Raw genomic sequence first — 20,286 nt, 5'->3', positions numbered from 1 at the left:
TTAACTTCCATAAGCATTTGCTAGACATGCTGGAAATCATCGTGACTCACTCTCCACAAATGAGGCCCTTTGTGCAGGAGTGGAATTTTACCTTGTGTGCTATCCAAACTTTATAAGCTTCTCCAAGGGCTAGCTTACAAGGAGAAAGTCTCTTGGGCACTTAAATAAGATAATGAAGCTCACTGAATCAGAGGGCTAAGAAAGAGACTTTGAGCATCTTTCTAGTTTGCTCCTACCTACACCATCCACACGTGAGAATCTGCCTTTCTGCAAACAGCCCATGGATCTTACAATTCCATCTCCAGTTACCTTCTCTCCCAGTCAGCCCTGCCCCTCCCTCCACCCAGCCAGGCTCCTGGAGCCCAGGCTGGCCGAAGTCAGAGCCCTGGGCCTCCTTCTTGCCTGGGAGCCAAGTTGGAACAATGGCGTTTATCAGTCTTGTGCTGTATTTTAAAATGAGCTATGATAACAGAGCACTTTGACTAGCATTTTTATAAATACCATAAAAAAAATCTTTCTTGGGCCAGTTTCAAGAATGTGGGGCACTGGGTCAGTGAACAATGACGCAGAACGGACTTGATCTCTTTGTTTGGGCAGCCGGATACCCATGGCTAGTTGTAACCACCTTACTGGTTTCTCAACATTCCCCTTGCTCTTCACAATATTCGGCTTTCTGCAGAGAGGGTCATTTCTACATATGACACTCTGAGCACTCCCATATCCCACCATAATACTCTGGACTCCAGGCTAAATAGAGCCTGGCCTCGAAGTTTCACCTGTGGCCTGCTCTAACCTCCTGCCCTTGATGTGAAAGTACAAGCGGATCCTGGATGTCCTCCCTCCAGCCTGTGCAGGAGATCTCTTCCTTGCCTACATGCTAGGAAGCATTTCCTGACCGATTCTTCATTCTCACACTCTCCACTCCCCACAGCACCTGACCGCCCTTTTCCAGCTAATTCACTCTCATAATAACTGAGTTCCCGTGTACCCTTTACGGATTTTAACAGTGGAGTTCTATGTAGGCTTAGAGTTTTCTGATTTTTTTTTTTCTCGCTGAAAAAAGAAATGAAGGAACCCTGATTCTAGCTCTTAATCCAAAATGATTCTACCTAGGCTATCAGGAAAGGAAAGTGAAATGATGGTGGGGAGTCAGTGGTGAGGTGGGGAGAAGTGTGTAGGTGACTCTGGTAGCGGCAATGAAGTCGTGGGGACTCCACAATCAACACATTGATGATAGGTGTTTGTCTCGGGGCCAGAAGTATCTTAGGGGCTGGGTCCATATCTGTTTTTTAAATTATTATTTTATTACACTTGTACATACCAAATAACTGAGGTAAAAAACTAGAGGTCAAAGTTCCTATTTGATCAGTCATCCTAACAGAGAAACTGCTTGTATTTGTCTTACTTTGGGTTCCTTCGGGTTCACGGTGTTTTTCAACAGTTTTTTAAAAAAGCATTATTTCCCCTCCTAAGGACCCTTGGTAGATATTTTTTCCTAAATGGACCCCCCGTGAATTTTTAATCCCTCAGATATACTGTGAATTTGTATAATGTATGCATATCTGTGCTTTATACATGAAAAGAGCAATATTGTTTTGTCGCCTATGTAAGCGGTCCCCAATCTTTTTAGCACGAGGGAGTGGTTTCATGGAAGACAATTTTTCCATAGACCATGGGGGGATGGTTTCGGGATGAAACTGTCTACATCAGATCATCAGGCATCAGTTAGATTCTTATAAGGAGCGTGCAACCTAAATCCCTCTCATGCGCGATTCACAGTAGGTTTCGCCTTCCTATGAGAATCTAATGCCGCTGTGGATCTGACAGGGCGGAGCTCAGGAGGTAATGCTTGCTCGCCTGCCGCTCACCTCCAGCTGTGCGGCCCAGTCCCTAACAGGCCTTGGACTGTACTGCTCCCTGGCCTGGGGGTTGGGAACCCCTGCCTTATGTAACCAACTTCAGCCCCTTGGCGGCTATATCACCTCTGTGGAGATTATATGGCCCAGAACCAAACCAAGACAAGGCAAATAGTTTATGAAGAAAATGCTGGAAGGGGAGTGGGAAAGTGAGACAGGGACAGAAAGGAAGCCAAGACAGAGGAATTTGAGCAGGTTGCCACTGCAGGCAGCTGGAGTCCAGTCTCGCTGGGGTTCACGGAACCAGGATGAAACACCCACCTCCAGGACACCTTACCTAAGGGGCCAGGTATATACCCAGAAATTCCCATCCGTCATTGGGTGAGGGTTGCTCCCAGGGGAATAGGCATTCTCCAGCCATTTTATTTTGTCCATGCTTGGGCAGAATGGGCCATAGAGGACAGAGAAAGCCCTCAGGCAGGGTCATGGGGGCTGGCAGCAGCCTGAGCTGTTAACTCAGCGCACAAACAACGATAAGTGCTGGAGATGTGGTGGGGGGCACTGACACTTGCTGCGCTATTTTTAATGTTCCTTCTATTGCATGGTCCCACGATATGCTGTTTTTACATAGCTATAATCATAACTATTAGAGATAGGATTTTGTACTGTACTTTTTTCACTTGAAGCATTTTTTCAGGTTGATCCAGTTTTCATAATTATAAGTTTTAAAGGCTGCATAATTTCACCTCATATGCATATACCATAATTCCCATAACTATTTCTCCATTGCTAAACATTTTGTTTATTTCCATTTTTTCCTGCTGTTATAAATAAATTGCTAGGGGAAAAAAAAAACCCTGGAAGGCACAAATTAAAACACAGCAAATTGTCTTAAGTGATAGAATTATAGGTATTTTAAAAATTCTGTCTACTTTCCTATAATTGCTTTTAAAACAGGAAAAATAACAGTTTTATGCACTAATTTGGCTAGCCTAAATAGCACCCAGTTGTTCAATCAAACACTAATCTAGATGTTGCTGTGAAGGTATTTTATAGTTGTGATTAATGCCTACAATCAGTTAACTTTATGTAAAAGAGATTATCCTTGATAATATGGGTGGGTTTGATCTAATCAGTTGAAAGGCCTTAAGAGCAGAACTGAGGTTTACTTGAAGGAGAAGAAATTCTGCCTTTGACTATAGCCTCAGATCTAACCTGAGCTTCCAGCCTGTCCTTCCTGATGATCTGCTCTATGAATTTTGGGCTTACCTCACCATCTCCCACAATCACATAAGCCAATTCTTTGCAGTAAATCTTTTTTAAATATATTATCTGGCAGAACACTTAATGATTCAATAAGTTCTCACTGCTCTCCGTCAAGATACTGCAAAAAACGTCTTAAAGCATAGAGATGTTTTTTCTTATTTTGCGTTTTTTTTCTTTCCAGGATTGAGACTTCTGGAAGTGGCATGAACATATTTAATTAACATGTACATTCTTTATTATAAACCCCAAACAGTTGGTATAGGGAACCCAGAGCCAAATTAAAGAGTGAGCCAGATGGGGATGCAATGAGGTATCAGTCTAAAATGGGTCTTGAAACATCTCTGAAAATATAAGAAGATAGAGAAAACTGAGTTCAACAGGAGCCCTCTCAGAGAGAGTACTGTTTGTGATTATAAGGATAATTTAGCAAATTCCTTGGGCTGGGGCAACGAGACTTCCAAAGAGAATACTTAAAAAAAAAAAAAAGTTTCTGACTGGGTGTGGTGGCTCATGCCTGTATTCCCAGCACTCTGGGAGGCCAAGGCGGGCAGATCACCAGAGGTCAGGAGTTCGAGACCAGCCTGACCAACATGGTGAAACCCTGTCTCTGCTAAAAATACAAAAATTAGCCGGGTGTGGTGGCATACTCCTGTAATCCCAGCCACTTGGGAGGCTGAGGCAGGAGAATTGCTTGAACCCGGGAGGTGGAGGTTGTAGTGAGCCGAGATTGTGCCACTACACTCCAGCCTGGGCAACAAAGTAAGACTCTATCTAAAAAAAAAAAAAAGGGTTTCTAAACTCCCCTCTAAAAGTGGTGAATCCAATTAACTATAGGAGCTTTTTCTTCGTTGGACTGTTCCAGTTTGAGACCAGAGCTGAACTGCAAGGGACAACCAAGGAGAGGCAAACCTCTACTACAATGGTCAGTTTATCCCCATGAAGCCCTTTGCCTCGCCTCTAAGAAAAATTTTAAAAAATATTTAAACAAATGTCTGTTGAATGAAGCGTCAAAATAGTAATCTAGTTGGGTTGCCCACTTATCTAGGCCATCCCTCTGGACCTCAAATTGATATCTGAATTAAATTTATTAACCACATGCAGTGTATGTTTACTGTCTTGAAACAGTAAGAGGCAAATCTTATGACATTTTTAGAGTTTGGAGTAGAGACAGTTTGCATAATGGTGGGAATATGAGATGCCTAAATCCCAGAAGATCCCATAAATGGTGTGGGGTTTCAAGAGCTGTTTTCCAATTATTCAAAGAATGTATTTTGAGTACCAGGCATTATACTAAGTGCTATGGGTACAAAAGTGAGAGAGACAGTATGGACGGTCCTGATAGAGACTGGGGGAAAGTCAGCAGTAATTGCATAGTGATTACATGTATAATTACCTAATTGTAAGCACAGTAAAGGAAACATATATGCTGCTATGAGGACATACAATACAATGAATAGACTTACACATGTCAGAATGGTAGAAGCAGCTTTGCAGAAGCAGGAGGCGTTTTGGTGGGACTGATGATGAAGCTGCCTTTCCTAAGCTGTATGTGAGTCCCTGAATTAGGTTGGGCATGTGTTTGTGAGCGTGTGAGTAAGTGTGTGTGTGTGTGGAGGGGGTGGGAGGGAAGAGCAGATAGGAGATAGGCTGAAGAAGTTAGTGCCTGTGGCTATTCATCTTGGTATTTAGAAAGACCATCTAATCATCTCTTAGCAAAACAGCAGAAGGAAGACACAGCAAATACACTAAAAATATGAGTAGCTTTCCAGTGCCTCAAATGGTCCTGGGTCCTGAGTAGGTGCTTACTGAAGACTAAGTGAGGGAAAAATTGCCCAGGTGTTGCAGTATGTGCCAGGCACTATAATACAGTGCTTTACACAAATTGATCTTGCCATGATGAAGTCATTATCCCAATAGAAATATGGGGAAGCCCCAGTCTAGAGATTTTTGAAAAGCTAGCTCCAAGTTATAGAACCTAACATAAAAGCTAGATGTTTGCTAGAGCTACAGTGGAAATAAGAATGCAATCAGACTGGGTGCAGTGGCTCACGCCTGTAATCCCAGCACTTTGGGAGGCTCAGGTGGGGGGATTGCTTGAGGCCAGGAGTTCGAGACCAGCACGGATCACTTGAAGCCAGGAGTTTGAGACCAGCCTGGCTAACACAGTGAAACCCTGTCTCTACCAAAAAAATACAAAAATTAGCTGGGCGTGGTGGTGCACCCCTGTAGTCCCAGCTACTTGGGAGGCTGAGGCAGGACAATGAATCACTTGAACCTGGGAGGTGGAGGCTGCAGTGAGCCGAGATCATACCACTACACCCCAGCCTGGGCAACAGAGTGAGACTCTGTCTCAAAACAAAAACAAAAACAAAACACAGAGATCCTCTGGTTTTTGTCTTGCTGGATCTACTAAGATCTGGCCAGGGTGGTCATGACAGGTTAGTGTGAGATATGCTTTGACAAGTTAGAAGATATCGCTGACATTTCCAGTAAGGCTGCTGTGCTACGTGTTATAGTGCTTTTGTTTGTCTGTGGTACACAATTATCTTGGGTTTCAGAATTCATCCTCAAAGTATTCCTCTGAATTAGGAATTCCAGTAAGAGTTACTGGCCGCAAATGACAGACACTGACTCTGGTTAACTTCAGCAGAGAAATTCACTAGAAGGATATCTGGGAGCCCAGATAATCAATATCAAGCCCAGAGAATCAGGCTTGACAAGCAGAAACCAGGGTGGCTTGGTTACAAACTAACAGCCAAAATCACAGTACAGGAAGGGTCTGGTTAAACATCACTGCTGCTGAACACCATACAGCACTCCTGGCACCATTGCCAGTCCCACGAGAAAGGATTCCAAGATATCCTTGCACCTTCGAGTCACCTACTCCAGATTCAAAATTCCAGGTGGAATTCTGTCAATAGGAGCCCTCTCCGAGAGAATGAATCACTTGAACCTGGGAGATGGAGGCTGCAGTGAGCCAAGATCATACCACGACACCCCAGCCTGGGCAACAGAGTGAGACTCTGTCTCAAAACAAAAACAGAAACAAAACAAAGAGATCCATTAAACATCAGATCCGTTAAACATCATGTGGCCTGGTGGGCCACATTTAGGTCACCTGCAGGTGCTCTAGCTGTTCCTGCTTCCCAAGTAGTAGGTACAGCTGGGAGTAGGGTAAGGCATAAAATGGAAAGAGGCACTCACTCTCACGGACTTCTGTTTTTAAACAATGAACAATTTTTATAAAGAATAAATTTCAATTTTAAAGACATTCAAATTCAGTAAATATTTCATATATGAACTTAAAATTTACACACAACCAACAAAAATGTGACACCATGCAGTATGCAATCTGTTTCATTGTTTTAAGTTTTAGATACAAATTAAAAACTCCTTATGGTCAAATAGGATAGAAATAATTCACATTTTGTTCCTTCGTCTAGAAGAAGCAACAGTCCAGCTGTTAAAGCGTAGGCCATAGCATTGCTATGTTATTCTTGCTTATTTCGAAACTGTTTACATGCAGGAATGTGTAGCATCCCACAGGCTGGAAATAAAAAATGTGCTGAAGGGAGCTTGGTTGAATCCCACCTGTCTCAAACTTACTTTGCAAAGGAATGTCTGTGACTGGGTCCACCTATGTCAGCGGCAACAGCAACTTTAGCAATTGTTTAGAGCTTGCAAGGAAGAGTGTTTTATCAGTGACACTGTTTAAAAATTGTCAGCACTTGATGATAATAAGCAGCAGACTGACTTGGAGTCAGTTTTATTATTGTCTTTAAATTCTCACCCCATTACTGCCTGCACTTGCTCTCTCTCACCTCCCTGCCCATTATACACCACTGTGGGTGGACCATTACAGGGGAAGCTGGTGATACACATTGACTCCAGGAACACTGTACTGGAGACACAGCAGAGGGAAGGACATGTGGTATTATCTATCCAAAAGATCAACAAAGATGAAAAAAGACAGCTTCCTACTAGGGAAGTCTTAGTGTGGCTCATTGTTATGCCAAAGCCCTGTGTTCAGGATCCAGCAGGAAGGTTGTGAGCCCAGGGCCCTGTGGCCCAGTTAATTGTCCGCGGCTCAGCCCTGGCCAGCTGCCTCGGAAATGAAAGCCTTTGGCCATACTGGCAAGACAGACAGGAGAGTCATCAGTTTAGATCACATTCATTGCTCTTGTGAGAAAGACAAGAAAAAATACACAGTCTGCCCATGATGTGTCCTCATCTCGTGAAAGATAGGACACTACTGAGTAAAATCAGATTCCCATCCGCAAAGCACATCTTCCGCTAATTAGGCACATTAGCTTTGTGCAAGGTCGGGTGTAAAATAACTTTCATTTCACTCGTTTCAGAAGACAGGGCAGATGAGGGCAAGAGGATATGCCCCACATAACAAGAGCTATTGTTCGGTTTTTCAGGAAGCCATGGCCTGAACAAGGCATTGGGGTTTTCACAGCTGGACTCACCCCAAAAAGATGATTTTATAAATAGTGTTTTTGTTTTTTACCTTTTCAACTTAATTAGAAAATACAAGGTTTACCTAACCCTAACCCCCAGACGAATAGACATAACGAATTCCCAGACATATAGACTTGGCAGTGACTGCTTCACCCCTGAACGGTTGCTTTGCACTAAGCACTTCTGACACTAATGTTCATGCTTAAGCAAACACATTACTAGGAGAGAAGAATAGCTCTGTCAGCCTGCCCAGGCCACTCAGCACAATGGGAGCTGCAGCTGCCCTGGATCTCATTAAAACAGGGGCAGGGAGACACGGTCCTGTAGACGCACATGGGGATTCTCAGATTCACAGACCTTTGCTTACACATCGCACACCATCAGCATCAAACAGCTGACTTCAAGAAGTTCCTAAGAAAGAAAGCTTTACTGGTTATTAATAAGCCTGAAATATTTGTGTCTCTGGATTCTCTGCCAGTCTTCTTTTTCTCTTTGGTTCTTTTCTCTTTACATGAAAATACTCACATTTGCAAAATGAGGTGTGTTAGAGAATCAGATGATTTCTAGAGAGAGCTATGTTTGGGACCATTTCTTAATCTTTTCCACCATTGGAGTGTCTGTGTTCACATTAGCATTTCTGTCTGGAGTTATGAATTATGCTGTCAAAAGGAGTTTCAAACTGGGTTTGTTACCTGGATACCCACAAATATGCACGGTCTGTTTGTATAAATCTGAAAAACTTTCCTTGTCCTTAGGAAACCAGGCCATTCTGCACATTAGGAAGGGGACAGTGAATCCAGGCTTCCGTTAGTTCTCTGGGCCAGTTGGGGAACAGTGCCTGGATAAATAACAGTAGGAGTCCAGAGTCCGTTCTTGACTGGGGTGGCTGTAATCCATTCACAGGGAGGGACACGTCTCTGGCTGGAGATGCAGGGCTGAGCATGCCATCAGACACCCCTAAAGGCAAGCTTAAGACCACATCCCATCTGCCTACAATCATAGCAGTCACTATCCCCTCCACATGGTGCACAATATGCCTCAGAACAGTCCAGCTGTTAAAGCACAGGCCAGAGGCAGGGACCAAAGGAGGCAAGAGCAATGAAGACACTGGAGGGATGACGGGGTTCTGTGGCTTGAGTCCTGGACCATCTGCACCCAGAGTCCACCAGATCTGCTAGGAGAAGGCTCAGCCATGCTTCTCTCATCGGAACAGACTCAAGCATTGGCATCTGACAATGTCCCCCATATGTCATTCTCACTCTTTTCATAGCCCACCTCCCCCCAACCCACAGCCCAACCTGGAGAAGCCCACTGTGAGTCTGGATGGTCACGTCAAGCTTAGGACCCCTGGTGGCACTACGCACAGCAGCACCCTCATGAAGAAAAAGCCCCCCAGTGGCTTCCTGTCTCTCCAGACACACTCCCCAGACGGCAGTTGTCAGCTTCCATCACCCAAACCCCTTCAGGCCAAGCCCACTGAGATTGGCTCACAAAAAAAGGGAGGGGAGAGAGGCAGCTGCTGCTGACAGGGCCAGCTGCTTCAGCGTCATTTCCTTGCTGCCGGTGCTGGGCAGATGTTCTACTGCCGTTTCCCTTGCTACTCACTTCTGATCACTCTCCTGGTAGCTTGATTTTACCTAGTTGAAGGTGTCTCCAAGTGCAGCCTGGGGTCCACTTATAGGAGAATCACCTGGGATGCATGTTTAAAGTGCAGGTTCAGAATCTCTGTGTGTGGGACCCTCAAATTTGTTTTTTTAACAGATACCTCAGATGACTCTCATGCAAATAAACATTTCAGAGCCACTGAAGTTCTGTGACCACTGGCTCTATGTATTTATATTTTATTTAATTTGGACCTCAGGAGAATAGAGTAAATTACTCACTTCACGTACCACGGCCATCATCAATATGCTTTGGTGACCCATCCACGCTGCTATATGTAAATCTCCTTTCCCGCTTCTGGCTTGAATAGTGGCCCATCTTGTATTTGTTTATGTTTAACTAAACCATTGCTTTATTAACAAACATCAGTCCTTGTTTACATACATACATACACACACACACACACACACACACGTGCACCATGATGGACAGCTTTACATGTATTCTTATGATCTGCACATCAGTGTTTTCTTGGGCACATACTCAGGGCCAAGAATGCATCCTTGATTTCTCTAGGGACTCCTAGATTGCTCTGCAGGATGGCTGCATTTATTTCCACCCCTCTAGCAGTGTCTTTGTTATACGTGATTTTATCCGACTTTCTGTAAAGTGATCTCTCATTGATGTTTTAATTTGTATTTCTCTGATTGCTAGTAATGTTCAGCATCTTTGTATACACTTATTGGCCATTAAGAGGTTTCCTCTTGTATATTTTGCCTGTTTTCCCTTTTTATTACTGTTTCGCAGGATTTCCTAGATCTACATTCTTTGGTTTGGGATGTCAGTAACATCTTCTTCCAGTTTCCTTGTTGACTTTGTCTGTAGTATTTGTTGGAATAAATCTTTAATTTTGTGTTGTAGACAAATCCGTATTTTTTTCTCCTCCTTATGGTTTGTACTTTTGGGTTTTTCTTAAGAAATGCCTCCACTCAAAAGTCACAGAGATATTCATGCATATTATTTCCTATCACTATAAACTTTTATATTAAACGTTTGGGCATTTAATCCATTGGGGTTTCTTTTTAAATTGTCTGAGGTGGGGCTGAATGGAGTCAATTTTCCCAACACCATGTACTACTTAATCTATTGCTTCTGTAGTGATTTGTGATGCCCACTCTATCATATAACATGTTCTCCTCTATAGCTGGGTCTAATTCTGGGTTCTGTATTCTGTTCTCTTGGTCAACTTGACTTTTTTCCCCTTTTCTTAATCATGGCTTTGTGATGTGCCTTAATATCTAGCAAGGCAAATTTCCTTTTTGCCTACATTTAAAAAATTAGCTGTCTGTGGATATTTATTCTTCATATGAATTTTAAAATTGTTTTTCAAAGTCCTAAAAACTTGGGGTGGGCATTTTACTTGAATTGCATTGGATCTACAGCTTCAGTTTGGGAAGAACTGATATTCTTAAAATGTTAAATCGTTCCACACAATCAGCATATCACTCCATTTATTCAAGTCTTTGCTTATATCTATTATTGGAATTAAAATTTTCTCCAAAAAGTCTTGTGCATTATTGTCAGATTATTTCCTAGATTTAAATTTTTCCTTTCCCATCTTTTTCTGGATCTATCTATTGATGACTATTTGCTTGGACCTTTCCTCCACCCCAGTCTTGTTTTCCCTTGAGTTCTGATACCCTCTTGGGTTCTCTTTGCTTTCCTGGCTTCAGCCCTCACTACTCTGTCTCTACAGTTCTGCCTCCTCATCCCATTCCCTTGATCTGCAACTGCCTGGTCACTAGGTGTGACCATTTAGATCTTCATTGTTCGGAGTGCTTCAGAGATGTCACCTAAAGCCATATCTGACATGTAGCCTGGGATGTTAATGAGGCTTATGTCTGAGCATAGACTATAACTTAAATGGAAGTAAAAACAGAACTAATGATCTGTGGCCCAGCTTTAGGTCATAAAATGCATGCAAAATTGGATTTGTTCCAAAGGGTATCAGAAAAAAATGGCTCCTGGCAATATAAAGCTCAAATAATAGTAGCATAGATGATAAAGGCATGCATGATCTCACATAACAAGAAAGCTGGGGTATAGTTCCAGGGTTGGTACAGGAGCTCAATGAGATCATTTTGGCATTTCTTCAGGTCTTTCCCTTATGGTTGCAAGATGGCTACTGTAGCTCCAAACATAACATCTTCATTCTGCCACATTTTAAAAGTGAGGGGTTGAGGGCAGAGAAGACTGAAGAGAGCTCTACTTATATTCTTGATGGAAATCAAGGACAAAATCACCCCCCTCAACTTTTCTTTCTAGCTCATTAGATGGAACAACATGGCATAACTACTCTGATCTATTGTTGGTGTTGGGAACAGGATTGCTTGTTCATGGCAAATTCATGATTTATAAAGTCGCTGGGCTGGACATTTTGTCAACCAAACAAAATCAATCTTCTGATAGGAAAGAACACAGGCAGAATGGTGTTGGGAAGAAAACTAAGGTTCCTGGTATGGATGGGAAAATATTTAAGGCAAGATCATCTGTGTTCTGAAATATCAGGGCCCTGAAGTTAGGAGTTTCTCATTTATTTATTTAGCAGTATTGATTGATCTAGGCACTGGGAACACAATAATGAACAAAACTGGACAGGATTCCTAGTACCACTAAGATTGCAATGCTGTATGGGAGAAAATATCAAATTAATGTTCTCATACAAAAAAATAAAGTTACTAATTTAGTAAAGTGTTATAAAGGACAACAACAGGATATTAGGGAAGTATATGATGAGGGTAACTGTCCTGAAGCAGTGTGAGTTCTTTCACATCCCTGGAAGGTGCTGAGAAGGTTGATGGTCCAGCAGAAGCCTGAAGCTGCCATGAAAAAGGAGAGCGTTTATGGGACTAGGGGCAAGTGGCCGGGGCTCTGGAATCTAGCAGCATCTGTCCATTGAGCTCAAACAGACCAATGGACCAAGTACACATCCCTGCCTCCCAGGCCAAGGAGCAGAATTGTCCAGTTACTCCACAGCAGAGATGAGAAAGGCTCCAGAGGACACTGGATGGGTTTAAGGATCCCATCTCTCCTCTGCTGCCACAGGGTCACTGACCCATAGACCTTCCCTCAAACTCCCAGATACCATCTTGGAGGAAAGAAGCAAAGGCCATCTTGAAGACTTAACATTTTCCCCCAGAGATTTTATATCCCTATAGAAATATTAAAAGTATTAGTATGAAATGAGTAGATTGGACAAAAATTAAGGTTGTTTCTGTACTACTCAGCAGATGGAGTTCATGAGGAAAACTAGAGGAAAAAATGCATTTTTATATCAACTGAATGTTGTATGAACATATTTGAATTCTTCACAACAACCTTATGAGGAAAGTACTATATTGACTCTGTAAAAAGATAAACTTAGGCACATTAAAATATTAAAGAGTTAATGTGATCAGACAGGGCTCACAAATTGAGCAGCTGCAAGCCACAGGTTATTTGGGGCTCCACTGAAGAGCATAAAGGGAAGGCCTTTTTATAGGGAGAATGCAGAAGCAAGGCAAAGAAAATATTTGGTTAAAATGAAGCAATAGCCTTATTTAGATCATTCCAGTGAAAAGTCCCTAGTGAGAGGTTAGTTGGTGGTTTTTGATTGGCTAATCTTAGGTTTCATTTTACGTTTTACACTGAGCTGGATTTCAGTCTGCTTACCTAGGAACTCAAGGCGCTGAATTATTTTAACAACTCCATTTTTTTTTGTTTTGTTTTTGAGTCAGAGTCTCACTCTGTCACCCAGGCTGGAGTGCAATGGCGTAATCTCGGGTCACTGCAACCTCTGCCTCCCAGGTTCAAGTGATTCTCCTGCCTCAGCCTCCTGAGTAGCTGGGATTACAGGCTCGTGCCACCACACCCAGCTAATTTTTGTATTTTTAGTAGAGATGGGATTTCACCATATTGGCCAGGCTGGTCTCAAACTCCTGACCTTGTGATCCGCCCACCTCAGCAGTAATCCCAAACTGCTGGGATTACAGGCATGAGCCATCACACCCAGCCAACAACTCCATTTTGTAGACAAGGAAATTGAGGCTCAGAGAAGATAAGTAACTTATCTAAGGTCACAAAGGTGGCTGGTCTTGAATTTTAACCCAATGTGACTTTAAAACCTCCATGCTTTTGGCCACTGCAAGATACTACTTTCTGCAGTGGTACATGCAATAAGAAGTATAGATACATTTTCAGGATAATATGAAGAAGGAAAAGATGATTTCTAGAAAGGGAGAACCAAATAAAGCTCCTCAAGAAGAGGTAACAATTGATTTTATCTTTCCACCAATGTTGTTCATCTTTTCCTCTTTAACATACAGTGGTAGGCAATTGTCGGTCCTTGTCAACTAACTTGAACATCTGGATCACTCGTTTGTTTCTACTGTCTTCTTTCTCTTTGTTTTTCAGTTATGTGAGCCTGTCTTTTGTTGTACCTCATACATTCTAATGGCAGGTCAGACATTATCTACACAAAGTTGTAGAGACTTCAGATGATAGCTTTTTTCAGAGAGAGAGTACCCTCCCCCTGCTATACAGACAGAATGGTGGCTGATCATGTTAATCCAATTAGTGATTTGCTGAGTCAAGGTTGAATTATAGCTCTCGTAAGTCTCAGCCCTCCACAGGTTCATCTCTGACCTCCTAGATTTTCAACAAAGGCCCTATTGTATTCTGCAAGAACCCTCCCCCAGCCAGTAGTAAACCCTAATCTTAGTCTTACAAGAGTGCTGAAAAACTGCACTCTGTTTTTTAGAGGCAGGTTTTCCACTTGCATTTTAGAATCCCTGCTCTGAAGAAATTCAGTATGCAGCAAAAGTCCTCAGGTGAAAACAGGCTGTCTTGTTTGAGGCCCTTTCAAATCTTCCACTAAAACTCTTACTTTCTCTATCCCGAGCAGTCTTTTGCCAGCATTTGCACTGCATTTTGCAATGGGTTCTCAGCCTCCTGCAAAATGCCCCACTGGTAAAAGCGGCTGCAGAAGCCAGCTCACTCTCCTCAAGTTTCTCTCTCCAGTGCATTAGCCCTTCCAGTGTTCCTTGCCTCAGCAGCTATCACTTTCCCTCAAATAGGTAATTTCTGCATTGTATTTGGCTTTTCTAATTATTCTAGTTGAGGGTGCTGGTCTGCTGACAGCAACTTCATTTACCCAGAAGAGGAAGTAATTATAACCGGAAGGGTAGAGGGATAGGAATACGTCAAGTGACCTGCTCTAAGAAGCACCAGTGATCTCCCCGTCACCAAATCCAGTGGTGTTCTTATCCGTAACCTCCCTGATCTTTCTGTATTATCTGGTTTCTCTTCAGAGGCTCTGCATTCTTCATCGTTCTTTCTTCCAGTACTTTGCCTCTAGTTTCTCCTCTAGCTCCTCTTTCATGCGATCGTTATTGGTGTAACTTGAGACTCAGTGTCCATCACTCTTCTTCTACACATCCTTCCTTGCAAATCTCCAGTCGCTGGGCTTCGGCAGCCTCCCTGTGTGGATAATCCTGGCTTCTCTGCTAAGAGCCTGGAAACTCTAATCTCACACTGATAGCCATTTATATTTGCCCATCTGGATGGGAGCAATTTGTAATCTCTTCCTAAAGAGAAAGAAGAGGCACAGGTGATTCTACAAGTAGGGGTAATCTCTGAGAACGCAGAAATGCTGACGCTAAGAATGGGAGAGAGGTTTAGAGAAGGCACTGGCCTGCAGGGGATAACATTTTACAAGCAAAGGAGAAGGAAGAAAATTGTTAAAATGTGATTTTCCAGGGAATGTAAGAGACTTATACATAGTCATTATAAGATGCGTAAAGAGGCTGGGTGCGGTGGCTCAGCTTGCAATCCCAGTACTTTGGGAGGCCGAGGTGGGTGGATCACGAGGTCAGGACTTCAAGCCCAGGCTGGCCAAGATGGTGAAACCCTGTCTCTACTAAAAACACAAAAATCAGCCAAGCATGGTGGCGGGCGCCTGTAATCCCAGCTACTCGGGAGGCTGAGGCAGACAACTGCTTGAACCCGGGAGGCAGAGGTTGCAGTGAGCTGAGATTGTGCCACTGCACTCCAGCCTGGGCAACAGAGCGAGATTCCGTCTCAAAAAAAAAAAAAAAAGGAAAGATGTGTAAAGATTCTTGGAAATAGATGTTAGAAGGGAAAAAAGTTTCATTATAAATTATAATATGTGAATACCTTAATATGTAGACATTATACAGATAGTATTTCAAATTAGTAGGGAAAATAAAGATTATTTATTAAGTGTTAGAAATAAGTGGTAAACCATCTGGAAAAAAATAAAATTGTATCCAAACCTAAAACTTTAAATCAGGATAAATTTCAGACAGATTAAATAAATAAAAGTAAAAAGTAAACCTGGCTGGGCACAGTGGCTTACGCCTGTAATCCCAGCACTTTGGGAGGCCAAGGCAGGTGGATCACTTGAGGTCAGGAGTTTGAGACCAGCCTGGCCAACATGGCGAAACCCCATCTCTACTAAAACCACAAAAATTAGTTGGGCATGGTGGCACCTGCCTGTAGTCACAGCTACTCAGGAGGCTGAGGGACGAGAATTGCTTGACCAGGGAGGCAGAGGCTGCAGTGAGCCAAGATTGCACCATTGTACTCCAGCCTGGATGACAGAGCGAGACTGTTTCAAAAAAAAAAAAAAAAAAAAAAAAACCCTAAACCCTAAATGAGTAAAAAGGAAGCCATAGGATAATATTTTTTTATAATCTTAGACTAAGAAAGTCCTGACTGAAAACACAGAAGCCATAATAATAAATTTATTTATTTATTTTTAAGACAGGTTCTGGTTCGGTCACCCAGGCTGGAGTGCAATGGTGTGATCATAGCTCACTGTAACCTCGAGAACTCCTGGGCTCCAGCAATCCTCTTACCTCATCCTCCTGAGTAGCTAGGGCTACAGGTGCACGCCACCACAACTGGCTTTTTTTTTTTTTGTAGAGATGAAATCTAACTATGTTGCCCAGGCTGGCCTTAAACTCCTGGGCTCAAGAGATCCTCCTGCCTTGGCCTCTCAAAGTGCTGGGATTACAGGCAAAAACAAACAAATAAATAAATAAATAAATAAATAAAAGAGAATTTAAAAAATGTTAATAGTAAAGTTAAAAGATAAAAAACAAACTTGGGGAAATATGAGCAACTAAAGTCACAGATAAATCACTAATTTTCCTCTTGTATATGGGGTCCTTATGAAGCAATAAGAAAAAGACCAATAACATGCTAAATAAAAATGACTAAGAGTACAAACGCTTTACAGAAATACAAATTACCTTCAAATATATGAATAGATTCTGAATCTCACTCATAATATAAGAAATACAAATTAAAACTATACTGAGATACTATTATTTACCTAACAAATTAAGGTAACAAAGGTTTAAAAAAAAAAGGTTGGCAACACACTGTATCAGCAAAGGTGGGAGGAAATAGGTACTTTCCACATTACTGAGAAGGCTTTAACTTGGTACAATCTCTAAGAGCGGAAATGTAGCAATTTCTGACAAAATTGCAAATGTTCATATCCTTGTAGCCAGCACCTCCCATTCTAGGACTTTATTCTTGATGCAAATTTGCTGATATATAAAATAATACATTAATTGTAGCATAATTTGTAGTAGCAAAATTTGGAACAACATGAATGTCCATCTATAGGGGAACTGGATAAATAAGGTATGCTTTATTCATGCAATAGAGTGTAGTGTAGTCATAACAAAGAATAAGGTAGTTCTTTATGTACGGATACAGAACATTCTTCAGATGTTAAGTAAAAATATCAAGGTGCAGAACAATGTGTGTAGTATGCTACCCCTTCTGTAAAAATTTTCACAAAAGAATATCTGTAGGTACTTATATATTTTAATATGTCTAAATAACTCTGGATGGGTTAATAAGAATCTAGAACTTGGTTTTCCCCAGGATAGGAAACTTGGTCTCTGAGGGCTATGGATGGAAGGAAGTTTCCTTATCATATATCCTTTTGTACATCTGAATTTTAAACCATGTGATGATATTTTCTAATAAAAATGAATTAAACTATAAAATATCTTTAGGAAACTACACATATTTTTAAAACTTCAGTGCCCTCAGATGGAAGGTTGTTTGCTAGCGAATGACTTTTCATGAGGTGGGAAAGATAAGAGAGAGCCTGGTTAGCTTTTAAAGAAAATAGTTGGAGAGTTTTCCCAATAGAGAAAAGAAAACACACAACCCTTCTCCGATTATCAGTGCTTCCTCCCATGCCTTGGCTATAAAAAGCTTTTCTCCTTTGCTTTGCTCACAGAGCCACACATTTCCTGCCTCTCAGCTGTCTGTGCTTGCTGATGTCTGACCTAAATGACCTTAACAGAGCCAACCAGGGTGACAGTGGCACTACTGACAAATGCCTGAAACTTCTCTTTGAAAGCCCAATGCTGGGTAAGCTACTACTACTGAAGCACATGTGCACTTGTGTGCTATTTAGTGTGCCTGTGCTCTTTCCTTTTTATGAGTTTTCTGAGGATTCAGTCAGTTAACATCAAAGGGCTCCTGTACATTTAACTTCTCTCTTAAGCTGGTGCTCCAGAAACTGCTCATTTTCCCTTAAAGAAGTCAGATGCTGGAGATCTAGAACAGAGAGGACCAACCTTTTATTAATCCTGTGTTTGCCATCTTTGACAAACTCTCACTGTGACCATCTTCCTCCAGCATGGTTTTAGGGGTATACACCTTTGTTCTAGTCTCGGTTCTCTATTAATTAGTTTTGGGACTAGTCTTGGTTTAGTCTCAGCTCTGCTAGCTATGTTAACATTGAACAAGTCAATTTATACTTTTGGAACTCATCTGTGAAATTAGGAGATTAACATAGAAAATGTTTAGGTCTATCCACATCTGAAACTCAAGGACATGGTGGGTGGGGAGTGGGGGAATTCCCTCCTCTAGCACATCTCCTAAGTAAATAAATTGACATTGCTTTTTCTATAAAAAGTGGCAGTCATTATTCTAAAAGCTTGAGGAGGCTTTGGAATGAGAACTTTCAATCCGCATAGTCAAAATAATACATAGTTCTAAAAGACTAACATACACGGCTACAGGACTTCAGGCAAGTAAAAAGACAAGTGACAGAAGAACTCAAGGATCTGCAAAAATTTAAAGTATGGCAAAGAAGGCATTTCAAATCATTAGAAAGACTATGTGGACTATTCGGTCCAAAGGTTATTGGGACAACTTGTTGACAAGTTAAGAAAAAATCTAGATTCCCTACCTCACTCCACACATCAAATAAATCCCAAATGGCTTAAAAATAAAAATGTAGAAAACAAAAGATAATAAAAAAAGTATAGGTAAAAAAATTACATCATTTTGGAATTAGGAATTCCTTTCTAAGCATTATTTAATAATAAGAAACATTAAAGAAATCATTGAATACTGGCCACTTAAAACTTCTATGTATCTAAACTACATACCATAAGTTATGAAAAACTGAAAAAGAATTCACAACATATATGACGGCAAAAGGTTAATATTTTTGAATTATGAAGAACTCTTGGAAATCAATGAAAAGGAAAAATACAGTTAAAACATGGTCAGACGAGTTACACAAAAAAGGAGAAATGCAAATGGCCAACATGAAAGCTATTTCACCTCACTAGTATAAAGAAAATGCCAATAAAAATAAAAATGAAAATGCCTTTTAACTTATAAAACTGAAAAACGTTTAAAAGAATGATAATAACTAGTGCTGATGAAGGCATGAGATAATAGGTACTTTCACACACTTTAAAGGGAATGTAAATTGAGTCATGCTTTCTGGAGGGCAATTTAGCAAATTTAAATAGTATTTTAAAATGTATATACTCACATTTAAATGTTCACATCTAAGAATTTATCCCAAGGAAATAGCAGGGTAAATGCTTAAAAATGCCTGTACAAGAATGTTCTTTAGCACATCATTTATCATAACAAAACATTGGCAAACCTAAAGATTTGTCAAACGAGAACAGAAAGCTATGAAATAATTTTAAAAGATGGACAGAGATGTCTTCAATATATTAAGTGAAACAAGAGATTATGTAATGGAATATACAGTATGATCATATTTACATATATTTTATGAAAACCAAATGTTAATAACTATCATCTCTGGATGTTTTGAATAATAGGCATTATTACTTTACTTTCTGCTTATGCTTACTTTTATTTTCTCATTATTCAAAAATAATGAGGATGTATTATTTTTATCATTAGGAGAAACAATAAAACTATAACTCTCCTTCCAAAACTCATGAATGAGCCTTAGAGATGAAAAGAAACCAATTGCAAATGAGCGATGCAAATATTTCCATGACAAAGTTCTTGTTACCATAGCAAAGTGACCATAGGAATAATGTTTAAGACTAAACATCTGTGTCTGTCAAATGTCTCAGTAAGATTTGCTTCCTCTACTGCAGATGGAAAGCTGAATTTTCCAGTGACTGTCCCATGAAGTTGCCACTTCACAAGGTGGGTTCCAGCAATCATATTTTGAACAAGATCCGACATGGTCTTTGGCCTCCATTTTCCACAGAGAAAAGACGTCTAAGTCAGAAGCAGCCTACAGTTGTCTTTCTGTCTATCTCACTCCCTTTATCCACCCACCTCCAATCTCATTCCCTCCTTTTCTTGCTTTATCTTTTTCTTCTCTCTTCCCCCTCCTTCTTCTCTGCCTCTTTTTCTTTCTTTTCATGCATTCTTTCATCAGACATTTCCTGAGAGCTTTTCAGGATAGGAAGCACTATTCTGGGCACAGAAAGCAACTTCAGGTTCATCATGGGAGCGTGGGAAATAGTACTTTTCAAGGCCAAATAGTACCAGGATTTGGGGATTTACTTTACTTAATACTGAAATGCTTGGATTGATACTGTTATTATAGTTTTAAATATTCAGAATTCATAAACTTTAAAGCTTCAGTAAAATGATATGTACAGTACTTTTCAAGAGCACACATTTATAGCACACATTAAAACCTGTTTCAAAACATGAAGCAAATGTGTATGTTTATAAAGGTATAAGCATAAACATACAGTCTTACGCTATTACA

At 41.0% G+C, this 20,286-nt stretch overlaps 1 long non-coding RNA gene across 1 annotated transcript in view; it reads left to right on the top strand.

The window, feature by feature from the left end:
* The window catches only part of LOC103783836 (uncharacterized), a 56,975-nt gene extending 36,899 nt beyond the window's left edge, over window positions 1-20,076 (top strand). Inside the window, exons 2-3 of the long non-coding RNA XR_004666204.2 lie at window positions 17,512-17,645; window positions 19,658-20,076. This is a non-coding gene — a long non-coding RNA (uncharacterized LOC103783836). The remainder of the gene's footprint in view (window positions 1-17,511; window positions 17,646-19,657) is intronic.
* The last annotated feature ends 210 nt before the right edge of the window (window positions 20,077-20,286 follow it).

The sequence above is a fragment of the Pan paniscus genome, chromosome 15 (assembly GCF_029289425.2).
Source record: "Pan paniscus chromosome 15, NHGRI_mPanPan1-v2.0_pri, whole genome shotgun sequence".
Taxonomy (NCBI): domain Eukaryota; kingdom Metazoa; phylum Chordata; class Mammalia; order Primates; family Hominidae; genus Pan; species Pan paniscus.
Note: the sequence above shows the minus strand (reverse complement) of the source record. Positions and strands in the feature narration are given on the sequence as shown.